This window comes from Hibiscus syriacus, unplaced genomic scaffold, assembly GCF_006381635.1.
Source record: "Hibiscus syriacus cultivar Baekdansim isolate YM2019G1 unplaced genomic scaffold, ASM638163v2 tig00110783_pilon, whole genome shotgun sequence".
In the NCBI taxonomy this organism is placed as follows: Eukaryota; Viridiplantae; Streptophyta; class Magnoliopsida; order Malvales; family Malvaceae; genus Hibiscus; species Hibiscus syriacus.
In genome coordinates this window covers 1,902,966-1,920,649 of record NW_024062861.1, presented here as the reverse complement: position 1 = coordinate 1,920,649, position 17,684 = coordinate 1,902,966, and positions in this window count along the sequence as shown.

Sequence of the window (17,684 nt, the reverse complement as noted above, 5' to 3'; positions counted from 1 at the left end):
AAAAATCAAATCACGATAAACCGAATAGTAATAGCAAAAGTGTCATCATATTAAAATACCATACTTTAAAATAAGGTCCATGTTAACAAAATAAAGACAACTTGCAAGGTAAAAACATTACAATCAAATATACTTCAAGAGATATGTTGATCCTCCAAGTGCTCAATCCAGGGTAACTAACCAACAGTATCTGAAAGGGGGAAAACATTTTCGAAAAGTGAGCTAGGCTCAGTGTGTCCCAATATTACCATAAAATCACTATAGGTACACTAAACAAATCATAGTCCAATAAGTCTCATAAAATTATACTGCAATAAATCTCTTTAAAAAGCGTTACCCTAAGGGAACATCTTAGGGCCTGAGAGCCTACCCAAGATAGATTTCGGGGCCGTGGGGCCTACCTAAGAACACATCTTAGGGCCGCAGGGCCTACCCGAGAATAATCTCAGGGCCGCAGAGCCTACCTAAGAGTCACATTAGGTCTGTAAAATTTTCTAGCTTGATCAGAGCTGTACTTTATAAATTCGTATTCCAAAAATTCAATTGCACCGTGTTATAAATTCCATAAATCCATAAACATGGTAATCATATACCATTTCAAAACAATTATCAGATAACAGTCATAATCCATAAATCATCACATTAAATCGGTGCATCAACAATACGGAAACCAAAGAATTCAGTGTACCACATATTAAAACAAATAAAACAGTTCAGTAATAAATAGGGAACACACCTCGATAATAGTTCAAATCGTGGATCTACTGATTGCTGGTTTCACCACGCTCTGCTACAGTTTTCGAACCTAATTTATAATATCACTATATTACTAATGGGTAACATAAATAAATCTCTAAAATCATAAAATTTACGAGTCTTACGAGTGAATACTGGTATACGTGGTTTAACTGATCTAGAAGAGTTGGGTCGAGCTATCGAACGATCCGGAGAGTCTCTTGTACCTTCAAACAATAATAATTAATCAGCCCCAAATCTTACTTAATTGTTCAAAGCTAGAATTCTTAAGTATATAAGCATTTTTCGGGTTTGACTATCATTTTGGGGTATTTCGAGTCTGAATTTGGCCAAACGAACTGCGGAATCGGAATCAGGACGTCGAAAAACATAAAGTATGACTTTTTGAAAATTCAGATTCTTGGTCAAAGTCAAAGTCAACCACTTTGACCGTAGATTTGGAGACCTTCGGATTCGAATTTGACAAAACAGACCACGGAAACGGATTCGGCACGTCGAAAACTATCAGGATAGGTATACTCAGAAAAGATTAACGGTCGTTTAATGCTCGGTCAAAGCCATTTTAAGTTTTGGTCAAAGAAAGTCAACGGTCAACGTCAACGGTCAACGGTCGGGTCGGGTCGGGTCAACGGTCGGGTCGGGTCGGGTCAACGGTCGGGTCGGGTCAGACCGGTCAAACCGATTCAGACCGGTCAAACCGGTTCGAACCGGTTGAAACCGGTCAAACCGGTCAGAACCGGTTGAAAACCGGTCAAACCGGTTTCCAGTAGCCACTCGCCCTGCGGCGGCGCGTGTGGCGCGTGAGGCGTCCTCCGGGGCCCTAAAAATCCCGGAAAAATTTCTAAAAATTATTTTGAACGATTTTAAGATACTTACAACGATCGGTTCAAATTTTTGAACGGCGGAGAGCTCGATTTCAAATCGGCCGAATCTTTGACTGCACCACCTCCTCACGCGCCGCCATCTACGGCGGACAAGATTGACACCGGTGAACTCGGAACGGCACAAGGAACACGATGGTGCGGGAGGTGTCGTAAACAGAGCAACGATCAGCGGTGAATTTAAGATTTTCTCGGCGATAGAGCTAACAAAACCGTCGCTACTTTGACTGGAAATTCCCGACGTTTGGCCGCGTTTCGCTTCAATTAATTTGAAGGTTTTGCTCCTCGCTCGATGATGAACACAACGGTGGTTTCAAAACAACGATCGGAATTCGGACGGCGTCGGAATCGAGTTTGGAAGTTGTGTGCGTGAGGAAGGATTTGTGAAATTGATTTTTGTTTTTCAAAACAGAAATCACGCATATATCAATTATCTGCCGACACTCCATGGTTAAATTCAGGGCTTGGTCCCTGAATTTTCTTTAACTTTAAAACAAGCTCCAAGTTTTAAAATCTTTCAATTCAGTCCCAAATTTTCACAATTAAACCCTCAAATTTTAATTAAATATTATTTTGAAAATCAGGTTGTTACAATTCTCCCCCTCTACAAGAAATTTCGTCCTCGAAATTTACCTTATGAGAATAGTTGAGGAAACTGAGCCTCCATTGACTCCAATGTCTCCCAAGTAGCTTCTGAGGGGCCTCGATTCCTCCACTGAACTTTGACCATTGGAATTCGTCTATTCCGAAGAACTCGTTCATCTCTCTCCAAGATCTGAATGGGCTCCTCTTCATATGACAAATTAGGTCTCAGCTCTACTTCTTCAACCTGAATAATGTGACCTGGATCTGGACGGTATCTCCTCAACATTGATACATGAAAGACATCATGAATACGACTTAGCTCAGAAGGCAACTCAAGCTGATATGCAACAGGTCCTACCCTCTTCAAGATACGAAATGGTCCAATAAATCTTGGACTCAATTTACCCTTACGCCCGAATCTTAATACTTTCTTCCAGGGTGAAACTTTCAAAAAGACCCGATCTCCCACTTCAAACTGTATATCCTTCCTTCTTTGATCTGCATAAGATTTCTGCCTATCAAATGCCTCTTTCAGACGGTCACGGATTAATCTGACTGTGTCCTCCGTCTCTCGCACTAACTCAGGTCCCAACGTTTTCCTATCACGCAACTCAGTCCAACAGATCGGAGTGCGACATTTACGCCCATAGAGTGCTTCATATGGTGCCATACGAATACTGGTCTGATAACTGTTATTGTAAGCAAATTCAGCCAACGGCAAAAAGTTCTCCCAACTACCATGAAAATCGATTACGCAACCCCGCAACATATCCTCCAGAATTTGAATTACTCTCTCAGATTGACCATCAGTTTGTGGATGAAAGGATGTACTATAATCCAATCTTGTTCCCAAAGCCGTATGTAACGCCTTCCAAAATCTCGAAGTAAATCTCGGATCTCGATCAGAAATAATAGACAATGGAACACCATGCAATCTGACAATCTCTGAAATATACAATCTTGCCAGCTTATCCAAAGTATAATTTACTCGCACAGGAATGAAGTGAGCTGACTTTGTAAGTCTGTCAACAATCACCCAAACAGAATCTTTTTTTCAAAGGAGTCATAGGCAAGCCAGTAACAAAATCCATAGTAATACGCTCCCATTTCCATTCAGGAATCTTGATAGGCTGTAACAAACCTGATGGATGTTGATGTTCTGCCTTAACTTGCTGACAAGTCAAACACCTAGCCACAAAGTTAGATATGTCTTTCTTCATACCAGTCCAATAATACCTCTCTCTCAAATTCCAGTACATCTTATCTCCTCCGGGGTGCATAGCATATGGACTACTATGAGCCTCAGTAAGGATAGTCTGCCTCAATTCAGCGTCATCAGGCACACAATATCTACCTTTAAAGCATAAAACTTCATCCTGATCAATTGCGTAATCTGTGTTTGTCCCCTGCTCTACTTGCTCAAAGATGGAAAGCAAGGAGCTATCAAGGGGCTGCTTAGCTTTAATCTCATCAACCAAGGTCGGCTTAACTTGCCATTCTGCTAACAAAGTGCCATCGTCATATAAATTCATCTTGGCCATTAAAGACCTCAACTTCGATACCGTCTTTCGACTCAAAGCATCTGCTACAATGTTAGCTTTACCAGGGTGGTAATCAATCACGCAATCATAATCCTTTAGAAGCTCTAACCAGCGACGCTGTCTCAAATTAAGTTCCTTCTGGGTCAGAAGATACTTTAAGCTCTTATGATCTGTGAAGATGTAACACTTCTCTCCATAAAGATAGTGTCTCCAAATCTTCAAGGCAAAAATTACTGCTGCCAACTCTAAATCGTGAGTAGGATAATTACTCTCATGCGGCCGCAGCTGACGGGATGCATAAGCCACCACCTTACTTTCCTGCATTAAAACACAACCAAGTCCTGAATGTGAAGCATCACTATACACTGTAAAATCCTTCCCGGACTCCGGTTGAATCAACACCGGTGCTTGAGTCAAAACCGCCTTTAATTTCTCAAAGCTCTCCTGTTGTGCCTCGCCCCAGTCAAACAACACATTCTTCCTTAACAACTTTGTCAAAGGAGAAGCAATGATCGAGAAGCCCTCAACAAAACGTCGATAATAACCAGCCAAGCCCAAGAAACTGCGGATTTCAGATACGTTCTTAGGTCGTTTCCAATTCATAATAGCCTCTATCTTGCTGGGATCAACCTGAACACCTCGCGCAGAAATAATATGCCCCAGAAATGACACTTCTTGAAGCCAAAACTCACACTTGCTTAGTTTGGCATATAGACGATGCTCTCTCAAAGTCCGCAGAACGATCTTCAAATGCTCGTCATGCTCTGCCTCAGTACGAGAATAGATCAGAATATCGTCAATGAAGACCACCACAAATTGATCCAAATATGGTCGGAACACCCGATTCATCAAATCCATAAAAGCTGCAGGAGCGTTCGTCAAACCAAAAGGCATCACTAAAAATTCATAATGACCATATCTAGTGCGAATGGCCGTTTTTGCAACATCAGATCCTTTAACTTTCAATTGATAATACCCCGAACGAAGATCAATCTTAGAGAATACAGTAGCTCCTCGCAATTGATCAAATAAGTCATCAATCCTGGGTAATGGGTATTTATTCTTGACCGTCATCTTATTCAATTTCCGATAGTCAATACATAATCTTAGCGACCCATCCTTCTTTTTCACGAATAGAACTGGAGCTCCCCATGGTGAAGTACTATGTCGGATAAATCCTCGATCGAATAATTCTTGCAATTGGACCTTCAACTCCTTAAGTTCCTTTGGAGCCATGCGATAAGGTGCCATAGAAATAGGTGAAGATCCCGGATAAGTCTCAATCTCGAACTCTACCTCTCTATCAGGAGGTAACCCAGGCAACTTCTCAGGAAAAACATCAGGAAACTCGCTAACTGTACGAATCTCCTCGATTGTGGACAATGCACCTTTAGTGATCAAAATACAGGCAATGAACGTCTCATATCCCTTTCGGATCATACGATCAATTTCCATCGCTGAAACTATATTGGAGAGATAGCCACGCCGTTCACCAATTAACACAACAGTCCGACCATCTGAAGTCTTCAGGGTAGCTCACTTGTACTCGCAATCCAGATTTACCTTGTGTTTATTCAACCAATCCATCCCAAGAATTAGATCAAACTCCTCTAGAGGAAGCTCCATAAGATCAGCGAGAAAAATTTCTCCCTGCACCTCCAAAGGACAACGCCGAAATACCTTATTCACTAATACCGCTTGTCCTACTGGACTTGTAACTGTAACAGTATTTTCAGTGTTCTCTATCGGAATCTGAAGGTTTCGAGATACTGAGCTCGATACATAGGAGTGAGTGGAGCCATTGTCCAGTAATGCAAAGTATGGGATAGAATAAATAGTAAATGTACCTGCAATAACCTCAGGCTCATCTCTGTCATCCCGACATCTAGTGGCATAAACCAAGGCTGGCTCTCTAGCCTCAGAAACTGTTGGCCCTCTATTTTGCTGAGGTCGAGCTCTACTGTCTGTCATGGACGCTGAACCACGAGCGTTTACTTGGCTACAATCTCTAATTGGAGTATGTACTGTAGTCTGAGAACGCACAGGAGTCTGGGTAGCGATCCGCTCAGACGAAGCTAGCTGAGGACAATCCCTCCGAAAATGTCCACTAGATCCACAATGAAAACATGCTCCGGTCTTCCTATAACACTCTCCCGTGTGCAGTTTCCCACAAAAGTCACACTGAGGCACTAGAACCGGAACCGAAGAACCACCTCTACTAACAGCTGAAGGTGATGATACAGTAGGCCTGAAGCGTGTATTGCTCCTCTGAGGGGCTGAAGTACGAGTCCTCTTACCGGAATGTGCGGATGATTCAGTATGGCCAAAAGATTTCCTAGATCGCTCCTGATCAACACGCTCTCTACCATAAGCTAACGCCTCCATCTCCTCAGCATCCTTGGCTCTGCTTACCAGCACATCAAAAATCTCATCTTGAAGGGCTACCACCTGCCTACGTACCTCGTATCTGAGTCCAAAGGCAAATTTACGACATCGATCTCTTTCGGTAGGCACCAGACTGATTCCATACTTTAACAATTTCAAGAACTCTATCTCATACTCTGAAACAGTCATGTCACCCTGAACCAAGTCCTGAAACTGCTGTCGTCTCTGGACTAAGTAGCGCTCACCCAAGAATCGGCTCCGAAAGCGCTCCTTGAAGAAATCCCATGTCAAACGATCAGTAGAAACACTACTGGTCACTGACTCCCACCATGTGTGGGCATTTCCATCTAACATCGCTACTGCCCCCAAATATCTCTTTACTGAGTCCAAACCCAACTGATCCATGCGTCTTTCTGTATCCTGTAGCCAATCTTCTACTTCAGTAGGAATTCCTCCAAGCTGTCCTCCAAAAGTCCTGACCCCATTAGCAATTAGAGTCTGCGAAATAGGAACCTCAGATACAACACCAGCAGCTCTGACTGCTCCCTGTATCAACTGCAGAAATTGTCTACCAAAAGTCTCATCCAAAGCAACTCCGGTAGATTCTGACTCAATATCTGTCGCTCCTATGATCGGTGTAGTCATGCCAATACCATCGGTAGGAGGCATATTCGTTGGGGTCGTAGGAGCAGGATCACCTATCGGAGGTGGGGGATCTACTCGTATCTCATCGATCGGATCTGCAAATCTAGCCACTCGACCTCGTCCACGGCTAGTTCGACGACCACGTCTAGCACTCATTTTGATGGATCTCAAGTTTACTACAGAAGATAAAACTTAGGGTTAGATAAGCACTTGGAGTCTCGAACACAGTTAAAATTTTTAATAACTTTGTGATATGACCTTTGTATCTTGTTTTGTAAAATATTTCAAAATCGTATCTTCCATGTGGACTCATACACAGTCCGAGGATTAAAAACCAAAAGCTCTGATACCAAAAAAATGTAACCCCCTAGACCCAGCCTATGCGTTTCGACTAAGTCTAGTGGCTCACATTATGATTCTTTAAGACATTTTTTTTTCCGAAACCGTTATTCAATCAATGTAAAATCACATTATAAATGACATGAAGTTATAATAAATCATACTATCAAAACCTAACTTGTAAATATAATACCAATAAGTAATAAATTAATTTAAAACATATCTTAAAAATCAAATCACGATAAACCGAATAGTAATAGCAAAAGTGTCATCATATTAAAATACCATACTTTAAAATAAGGTCCATGTTAACAAAATAAAGACAACTTGCAAGGTAAAAACATTACAATCAAATATACTTCAAGAGATATGTTGATCCTCCAAGTGCTCAATCCAGGGTAACTAACCAACAGTATCTGAAAGGGGGAAAACATTTTCGAAAAGTGAGCTAGGCTCAGTGTGTCCCAATATTACCATAAAATCACTATAGGTACACTAAACAAATCATAGTCCAATAAGTCTCATAAAATTATACTGCAATAAATCTCTTTAAAAAGCGTTACCCTAAGGGAACATCTTAGGGCCTGAGAGCCTACCCAAGATAGATTTCGGGGCCGTGGGGCCTACTTAAGAACACATCTTAGGGCCGCAGGGCCTACCCGAGAATAATCTCAGGGCCGCAGAGCCTACCTAAGAGTCACATTAGGTCTGTAAAATTTTCCAGCTTGATCAGAGCTGTACTTTATAAATTCGTATTCCAAAAATTCAATTGCACCGTGTTATAAATTCCATAAATCCATAAACATGGTAATCATATACCATTTCAAAACAATTATCAGATAACAGTCATAATCCATAAATCATCACATTAAATCGGTGCATCAACAATACGGAAACCAAAGAATTCAGTGTACCACATATTAAAACAAATAAAACAGTTCAGTAATAAATAGGGAACACACCTCGATAATAGTTCAAATCGTGGATCTACTGATTGCTGGTTTCACCACGCTCTGCTACAGTTTTCGAACCTAATTTATAATATCACTATATTACTAATGGGTAACATAAATAAATCTCTAAAATCATAAAATTTACGAGTCTTATGAGTGAATACTGGTATACGTTGTTTAACTGATCTAGAAGAGTTGGGTCGAGCTATCGAACGATCCGGAGAGTCTTTTGTACCTTCAAACAATAATAATTAATCAGCCTCAAATCTTACTTAATTGTTCAAAGCTAGAATTCTTAATTATATAAGCATTTTTCGGGTTTGACTATCATTTTGGGGTATTTCGAGTTTGAATTTGGCCAAACGGACTGCGGAATCGGAATCAGGACGTCGAAAAACATAAAGTATGACTTTTTGAAAATTCAGATTCTTGGTCAAAGTCAAAGTCAACCACTTTGACCGTAGATTTGGAGACCTTCGGATTCGAATTTGACAAAACAGACCACGGAAACAGATTCGGCACGTCGAAAACTATCAGGATAGGTATACTCGGAAAAGATTAACGGTCGTTTAATGCTCGGTCAAAGCCATTTTAAGTTTTGGTCAAAGAAAGTCAACGGTCAACGTCAACGGTCAACGGTCAACGGTCAACGGTCGGGTCGGGTCGGGTCAACGGTCGGGTCGGGTCAGACCGGTCAAACCGATTCAGACCGGTCAAACCGGTTCGAACCGGTTAAAACCGGTCAAACCGGTCAGAACCGGTTGAAAACCGGTCAAACCGGTTTCCAGCAGCCACTCGCCTTGCGGCGGCGCGTGAGGCGTCCTCCGGGGCCCTAAAAATCCCGGAAAAATTTCTAAATATTATTTTGAGCGATTTCAAGATACTTACAACGATCGGTTCAAATTTTTGAACGGCGGAGAGCTCGATTTCAAATCGGCCGAATCTTTGACTGCACCACCTCCTCACGCGCCGCCGTCTACGGCGGACAAGATTGACACCGGTGAACTCGGAACGGCACAAGGAACACGATGGTGCGGGAGGTGTCGTAAACAGAGCAACGATCAGCGGTGAATTTAAGATTTTCTCGGCGATAGAGCTAACAAAACCGTCGCTACTTTGACTGGAAATTCCCGACGTTTGGCCGCGTTTCGCTTCAATTAATTTGAAGGTTTTGCTCCTCGCTCGATGATGAACACAACGGTGGTTTCAAAACAACGATCGGAATTCGGACGGCGTCGGAATCGAGTTTGGAAGTTGTGTGCGTGAGGAAGGATTTGTGAAATTGATTTCTGTTTTTCAAAACAGAAATCACGCATATATCAATTGTCTGCCGACACTCCATGGTTAAATTCAGGGCTTGGTCCCTGAATTTTCTTTAACTTTAAAACAAGCTCCAAGTTTTAAAATCTTTCAATTCAGTCCCAAATTTTCACAATTAAACCCTCAAATTTTAATTAAATATTATTTTGAAAATCGGGTTGTTACACATCATAATTACATACATATTAAACCAATCATTGACATATTTCCTTATCATTAAATCTATTCCATCATATGAGCATATATTTGACATAAACGTATAATATAACTCTAAAACACAATAATACATGAATAAATACTAATGTCATATCATACATAATTACATATCATCTCTTATCACAAAACACATATGCACTCATTATCATTATCTTCTTTTCTATTATCATATGATTCTGAGCTTATCATTTATACCTGTCATATAATACCAATATCATTTCACAAAAAACACATACATTATCATAACACATATTTATTATCTTTAAAGCCCATGCAATCTTTTGAGAACTTAATGTATGTGAGTACATAGAGGTTGTACACAATGTTGTCACCACAGCTCGTATAAATCCCACTAGGGGCGTATAGAAGTTATCCCGTAGGACCACTACGTCCCGAAGGACCACTGTGTCCCGAAGGTCCACTATATCCCGAATGACCACTCCTTAAGAACCATATACATAATACAATGGACAAATAAGTGTACCGAAGTACCACATATACGTTTCACAGAATTATATATATGTCCCGAATGACCACGTAGAGCCCTCGACTCTTGGCATGTCAACTATACCTATAGCTCTCATAACACATGACATGGGCATTATTTTTTTATATCTTTTCACATATTTATGTAGGCACATAGTTCACTTTCACATAGCATATTTCCATGTAATTCACATTCATTTATCACATAGCTTTTCACTTTTACTTGTATTCATTTTCACATAGTTCATAGTCATGATTCTTATCTCATAACACATGTTCGAATATACATGTTCTCATACAATCCCTTCATTCAATTATAACATTTATTCTAGCTTATTATGCTAACATGTATTCATATCATTCATTTCACATACATAACATATCATATAACATTATAATAGAAACACATATGAGTCATATTACTTTCACATATATTTTATCATGTATCTCAGGATCACATGACCTATTATTATAAATACATGCATTTACATAGTTCACACATAAAGATGCATTCAGCAATTAGACATATACATTTACTCATATACCATACATCTAACACCATATCACTACATGTTTATGCTTTAGTACTTATATCATATAATATTGGAATTAGACTCATCACAAGTCTTAATCCCTTAACATAACGTACACTTACTATCATGTACTCATCTGGTCTCAATGAACACTCTTAAGCTCTTGTTTTCTTTGCGTTTCTTACTATGCCGACCTATCTGAACTTTGCTTTCGATCGATGTCTACACAATCTGTAACACCCCTAACTCATATTCGACCCGAATACAAGTCCGAGATGTCACATTGACTTTTCAAACTTTGATTCTTAAAGAAAAATCCTGGGAATTTAAAACTTTCATTAAAACAAAATACTTTAATTACATAAAAGAGACCACTTAATACAAAATCGATCAGAGCATTCGTAATTAACCAATTATTACATACCAACACTTTATACACAACAAAATACCTACTTTGTCAATAACTTCTGATCTGATTTCTTAGTAATGTTGTTGTCTGTGCCACTGCTATTATGAATCTTCTTATTTCTTGGTACCTATAAATCACTTACACGCTAAGTCATACACTTAGTGAGGCAATAAATGAATATGCAACAATATCTTCATGAATATGCATTCTTACCATTTCCTTAATGACATTTCAATATGCATGTATCTATTACACAATAACATATATAATCATATCATACATGTACAAAACTTACCTTATTGTACCACTTTCACTTTACTTTGTATTTCAATTGCCCATGTATATTATTGAGAATAGAGGTATGTGAGTGCATTGAGGTTGTGCACTAATGCTGTCACCACAGCTCGTATCAATTCCCTCATGAGGCACCGAACCTTAATTCAGTATTCGTCCCGAATGACTGTCATATATGTCCCGTAGGACCACTACATCCCGAAGGACTACATCCCGAATGACTATTGTACCCTCGACTCTTGGCATGCAAATTACACCTATAGCTCTCATATCGTATACTATGGGCATTATTCTTAAATTTTATATGCTCATGTACTTATGTCATTTCTCTTGTGATCATGTAGTTCATGTCATTTCTCTTGTGATCATGTAGCTCATGTCATTTCTCTTGTGATCATGTAGCTCATGTCATGTTCTCATATCACATATCATATCACATGTGTATTTGAATCTATTCATATATATACATCATTTATCCAATCACATGAACATATATATGCCTTATGCATGTATTACAATAATTATCATGTATGCATGTTCACAACTATTGTACTATGAAAATCAATATAGAAATTAGACTTATCACAAGTCTTATTCCATTATACTATACATATAGTATGCACTCACCTTAGCTTTGCTTTGATTCGATTCTAATCCTTTGATCGTTCCGGAATAAGATTACTTTTAGTATCTACATAATCATACATGGATCTATATCAGTATTATAGCTAATATACTCTAATGGTTCACTCTTTAGATTAAGATAAATGTCAATTTCCTCTTTGAATGAAGGTATGCATCGATGCACTACTTGTGTATCGGTGCATAAAATGCATTCAATGTTTTATTATTAATGGGATGCATCGATGCATGCCTTATGCATCGATGCACTAATTGCATTCGATGTTTTTATTTTAAAAGAGTGCATCGATGCACTACCTGTGCATCGATACACCTTCAAACACTTTCTGGGTTTTAACCTTGATGCATCGATGCACTATGAATATGCATCGATGCACTCTGCCCAGAATCCTCTTTTTGAACCCGAAAATTCATTCATTTTGGATTAAATCCTTCATGTTTAATCCACTTTTTCATTCTTAACTATAGTACACATCCTTAAACCAATTTATACTCATTTATTTCATCTTAAACCTCTAAATTCTATCCTTCATATGTAATTTAAGAATTACATCAATAATTCAACATGTTTGAATTTCACTTTTAACACTTCATATATCTTAACTAGATTGATGACAAGTCAAATTTAACTTTCAATTCTAGTTATGAACTCTATTCCAAAATTTCATTTAAGAACTTCAAATCTTAAATCTATTCTAACTCCATCATCCTTTGATGTTAAGATAACTTAAGCTTTCCTTAAGCTTAGTTATCATCTAATAATCAAAACCCAATATTAAATTTAACAAGAAATTCAATAATCAGAAATCTTACCTTTGCTTTGGTTCACACGCACAAGGAAGAAAGAAGAAGAAGAGAACTCTGGAAGTCTTGGGTGTTTTCTCCCCTTCTACCCACGTGTATCCTTATATATACATACGTATCCATTCTTTAATTATTTTTCCTTGCAATTACTCTATTGTCCTTTCATTCCTTCTTCCTTTCAATTCCATCCTACACAATAATTTACATGTAAATCTTTATACTATTCATTCATTTTATTTTAACCACCAAATTTTGAGACTTTACAATTTAGTCACTAACCCGGTATTGAGGATGTTACACAATCATATATTTATACTATCAGTATCCCATTGTTATACTATAATCTATAATTTCTTAGACTGAAAGAAAGATTTATTTCATTTCCCATTAAAGTGCATCGGTACATTCTACAGTGCATCGATGCATTCTTTAACATGTACATCGATGCACTATCCATGCATCGGTACACAAATCACCTTCGATGTTCTAATCTTAAGGGGGTGCATCGATGCACTAATTGCATTCGATATTCATTTATTTGAGAGTGCATCGATACACATTGAAGATGCATCGATGCACACAACCCAGAATTTCAATTTTAAGCACGAAATTCACTATCTTTTATCTCAACTCTTCATCTTTCACATCCTTTAATTTTCCTAACTTTCATACACACACTTAAACTCATTTCTACTCAATAATCATTTCTTTAAACTCAACATCCTATCCTTTATATGGCATTCAAGAATCACACTCAATTTTCAACATGTTCTAAATCTAATTCTAACACTTCATATTCCTTAATCAAGCTGGTGACAAGTCAAATTCAACTTCCAATTTCATTTAAACCCTCTTATTCAAATTTTCACTTGATCACCCCTTATATTAAATCTTCCATAATTTCTTTATCTTTAGTTTTCTATCTCCTTTTAAGTTCTCTTAATCTTTCCTAATGCTCTATCAATTAAAACCATTCTTTTAATTACAAGAAAATCAATTGAAAATCAAACTCACCTTAGCCATGAAGAGCTCACGTTGAGAGGAAAAAGAAGCTGAAGAAGACTCTGGAGAAATTATCTCATTCCCACGTGCTTATTATCCTTTATAAAGAGAAATAAAATCTTCCCTATCAAATGACCATAATACCCTTGTTACTTTTAAACTTTGATATTAAATCCATCATCAAAACTTTTCATTTAAGTCCCTAAACTTTCCATCTTTTCTAAAATTGGTCACTAAATTTACCAAAATTCTATTATGGTCATTGACCCGACTTTTAGGATGTTACAAATCTCTCATCCTTTAAAGAAAATTCGTCCTCGAATTTTTCACTGCACGCACATTAAGAACATATCTTCTAATGTTCTTATGTTATTTCCTTTACTTAATCTTTCCTTCATTCATTAAAAATCAAAATCTCTTTTTACACAAATCATATCTTTTCTTTCATGCTCACATGCTATTTTCCTATCACTTATGCTCATCTCTGATTACTGATCTTTATCACCTATTCATAACTTTGATAATTAATACTCTTTGCACAAATCTTATTCTTTGTAAAGTCATTGTTCGCATCACAATACACATATCCTTAACTTCCTTCAAACATATTAATCGTTATCTCTTTCACTACATCACATTTACATAATCAAATACATAACCATTTACAAATTTACACCATACTCTGTTAGTTTTACCTGATATCATCTTTAATCTTTTAACTACATTCTTCATCACTTAACCTTGTCAGTCCACAATAGTTATTCCAATCATATACACTATTTCCGATCGAAATTAACTCATTATTAATTTATTTTATTAATTCAACTCACATTCTTACTCATTCATAATGCAATTTTCCTGAATTCAAACTCAAACATTTCAACTTTCTTTATCTTATAAACCAATCATCAATGTACCCATTCTTAAACCCTTGTAAAATAGTACCTATATCACTTGATCCTTTGATATGGAATGCATCTAATTCCAACCAAGGTTGTATTTGACACCTAAAATATCAGTTCTCTTAATCCTTCTGAACTCTCTCCTTAAAACATTAACACTATAACACTCATTCCATCTGGACACAAGCCATTCACAAACCACTTGCATACCTCATTTTCATTTAATTTAGCCTAACAACAATTCCTTCAGCTTATCAAACTGTACTCTTATTCATACACGTTAGAATTTTCTTGTTTCAAATTCATAAACTATGTTCTCATATTTCTGATGAACTTACCACCAAGATACATATTATCAAACTTTTCCAAACTAATAACCACATCACTAAATCTTCTATCATTCTCATGATAATATCTATTCACTATACTTCAACTCATACATATAGTAACTAAACTACTTCATCCCACTTCTCTACTTCCAAAACAGTTGAGACCCTATAACATTATTCTAACATGCTTTCAACTTTTTGAAAAGCAACCTTTGTTGTTCCAAAGCATTTCCTGAGGTGTTCGCTCTTCATCCTGCCTGGCCAGGTGAATTGCTACTACCATCAGGTTCACCTCTCGCTTTCTTTGAAATTCTCATAATTAGATTTCTACTATATTAAACTAATCTTGTTCTATTAGCAAGACAACATACTACTTACACTATCAGATCAGAATTTTTTTTCACTCTGTGTTGGCATGTATACATTTTAAAACTCTTTTACCTTTGGTTTAAGCCTAGAATTGACTAAACCTTAGCTCTGATACCATTAAATGTAACACCCCCAACCCGTACCCGACTCGAATACGAGTCTGAGGTGTCACATTGACCATTCAAAGCATATACTTTTATAAAAACCATAGAAAATTTAAAAATTCTATTCTATAAAGTAATTCTTTTACATAAACATGTTTAAAACCTTAACAGACTCCATCAGAGCATACATATATAATGACTTAGTTACATGCCAACATACTAAATTATATGACAAGACATACTTTAAAAAATATTTCTGATCTGAACTTTGCGCAGAGATATGATGCTTTACGGATCTGAAGCTTGATCTTCTGACTTATCCACACCTACATATAAAACACTTACACACTAAGTCATAGACTTAGTAAGTCATGTAAATGCACAATGCAAACTAATAAATACATACATATATCATATAATACACATCATAATTACATACCTATTAAACCAATCATTAACATATTTCCTTATCATTAAATCTATTCCATCATATGAGCATATATTTGACATAAACGTATAATATAACTCTAAAACACAATAATACATGAATAAATACTAATGTCATATCATACATAATTACATATCATCTCTTATCACAAAACACATATGCACTCATTATCATTATCTTCTTTTCTATTATCATATGATTCTGAGCTTATCATTTATACCTCTCATATAACACCAATATCATTTCACAAAAAACACATACATTATCATAACACATATTTATTATCTTTAAAGCCCATGCAATCTTTTGAGAACTTAATGTATGTGAGTACATAGAGGTTGTACACAATGTTGCCACCACAGCTCATATAAATCCCACTAGGGGCGTATATAATTTATCCCGTAGGACCACTACGTCCTGAAGGACCACTGTGTCCCGAAGGTTCACTATATCCCGAAGGACCACTCTTTAAGAACCATATACATAATACAATGGACAAATAAGTGTACCGAAGTACCACATATACGTTTCACAGAATTACATATATGTCCCGAATGAGCACGTAGAGCCCTCGACTCTTGGCATGCCAACTATACCTATAGCTCTCATAACACATGACATGGGCATTACTTTTTATATATTTTCACATATTTACATAGGCACATATTTCACTTTCACATAGCATATTTCCATGTAATTCACATTCACTTATCACATAACTTTTCACTTTTACTTGTATTCATTTTCACATAGTTCATAGTCGTGATTCTTATCTCATAACACATGTTCGAATATACATGTTCTCATACAATCCCTTCATTCAATTATAACATTTATTCTAGCTTATTATGCTAACATGTATTCATATCATTCATTTCACATACATAACATATCATATAACATTATAATAGAAACACATATGAGTTATATTACTTTCACATGTATTTTATCATGTATCTCATGATCACATGACCTATTATCATAAATATATGCATTTACATAGTTCACACATAAAGATGCATTCAACAATTAGACATATGCATTTACTCATATACCATACATCTAACACCATATCACTACATGTTTATGCTTTAGTACTTATATCATATAATATCGGAATTAAACTCATCGGAAGTCTTAATTCCTTAACATAATGTACACTTACTATCATGTACTCACCTGGTCTCAATGAACACTCTTAAGCTCTTTTTTTCTTTGCGTATCTTACTCTGCCGACTTATCTGAACTTTACTTTCGATCGATGTCTACTCAATCATATATTTATACTATCAGTATCCCATTGATATACTATAATCTATAATTTCTTAGACTGAAAGAAATATTTATTCCATTTCTCATTGAAGTGCATCTGTACATTCTACAGTGCATCGATGCATTCTTTAACATGTGCATCGATACACTATCCATGCATCGGTACGCAAATCACCTTCGATGTTCTAATCTTAAGGGGGTGCATCGATGCACTCATTATGAATCGATGCACTAATTGCATTCGATATTCATTTATTTGAGAGTGCATCGATACACATTGAAGATGCATCAATGCACACAACCCATAATTTCCATTTTAAGCACTAAATTCACTCTTTTTTTCATCTCAACTCTTCATCTTTCACCTCCTTTAATATTCCTAACTTTCATACACAAACTTAAACTCATTTCTACTCAATAATCACTTCTTTAAACTCAACATCTTATCCTTTATATGGCATTCAAGAAT